Raw genomic sequence first — 1815 nt, 5'->3', positions numbered from 1 at the left:
GGCAGGCGGTCCCGGTCCTGGTCCCGGTCTGGACCCGCTCCTGGAGGTCTCGGGGTCTCTGGGGGATTTGGACTTCTTGTGTTTGTCTCCGCTCCTCCTCGAGTGTTTCTTCTTCTTCTTCTTTTTCTTCTTATTCTTCTTCTTCAGGTTCTTCAGACTCAGAGCGATCGTAGGGCTGCACAGCTGGAGGAGGAGGAGGAGGAGGAGGAGGAGAAGGAGAAGGAGGAGGAGAAGGAGAAGGAGGAGGAGGAGGGGGGGAGGGGTCAGGATGTGTGATGACAGCTAAAGGAGGCGTGGCTACAGGACTTACACATGAATCAGAAAAAAAGCTCCAAAAGAATCGCGAAATAAAAATCACAACATCTAAAACGTCACAGAAAAAGTTTTAAAAAGTTTTGTGTGTGTGTGTGTGTGTGTGTATCTGTGTGTGCGTATCTGTGTGTGTGTGCGTATGTGTGTTTTGTTATTGTTTTGTGTGTGTCGGTGTGTATTTATGTGTTGTGTATCTGTTTTGTGTGTGTGTTTGTATCTGTTTGTGTGTTATGTGTGTGTGTATCTGTGTGCATTATCTGTGTGTTTGTGTATGTGTGTGTGCGTATCTGTGTGTGTGTTTATTTTTTGCGTATCGGTGTGTATGTGTGTGTGCGTATCTGTGTGTGTGTTATTTTTGTGTGTATGTGTGTATTATTGTGCGTATTGCATATGTAGTCCATATCTGTGTGTTGTGTGTGTGTGTGTGTGTGTGTGTGTATGTGTGTGCATATCTGTGTGTATATGTGTGTGTATGTATCTGTGGTATTTATCTGTGTGTATGTGTGTGTGTGTGTATGTATGTGTGATGCTATCTGTGTGTATCGTGTATGCGTATCTGTGTGTGTGTGTGCGTCGGTGTGTATGTGTGTGTTTATCTGTGTGTGTGTGTGTGCGTATCTGTGTGTGTGTGTGTGCGTATCTGTGTGTGTGTGTGTGCGTATCGGTGTGTATGTGTGTGCGTATCTGTGTGTATGTGTGTGTGCGTATCTGTGCATATGTGAGTCCGTATCTGTGTGTATGTGTGTGTGTGTGTGTGTGTGTGTGCATATCTGTGTGTATATGTGTGTGTGTTGTGTATGTGTAATATCTGTAATGTGTATCTGTGTATGTGTGTGTGTGTATGTGTGTGTGTGTGCGTATCTGTGTGTATGTGTGGTGTATCTGTGTGTGTGTGTGTGTGAAGTATCTGTGGTATGTATCTGTGTGTGTGTGTGTGTGAGTATCTGTGTGTGATGTATCTGTGTGTGTGGTGTAGTATCTGTGTGTGTGTATCTGTGTGTGTGTGAATATGTGTGTATATGTGTGTATGTGCGTGTGTGTGTGTGTGTGTATCTGTGTGTATGTATGTATGCGTATCTGTGTATGTGTGTGCTGTGTGTATTATGTTTATGCGTATCTGTGTGTGTGTGTGTAATGTGTATGGTGTGTATGTGTGTTATCTGTATGTGTGTGTGCGTATCTGTGCATATGTGAGTCCGTATCTGTGTGTATGTGTGTGTGTGTGTGCGTATCTGTGTGTGAGTCCGTATCTGTGTGTATGTGTGTGTGTGTGTGTATGTGTGTGCATATCTGTGTGTATATGTGTGTGTGTGTGTGTGCTGGTATCTGTGTGTGCGTATCTGTGTGTATGTGTGTGTGTGTATGTGTGTGTGTGTGTGTGTCGTATCTGTGTGTATGTGTGCGTATCTGTGTGTGTGTGTGTGTGTGGTATCTGTGTGTGCGTATCTGTGTGTGTGTGAGCGTGAGTATCTGTGTGTGCGTATCTGTGTGTGTGTGAGCGTA

This window comes from Perca fluviatilis, chromosome 13, assembly GCF_010015445.1.
Source record: "Perca fluviatilis chromosome 13, GENO_Pfluv_1.0, whole genome shotgun sequence".
NCBI lineage: Eukaryota > Metazoa > Chordata > Actinopteri > Perciformes > Percidae > Perca > Perca fluviatilis.
This window is presented reverse-complemented; position numbering follows the sequence as displayed.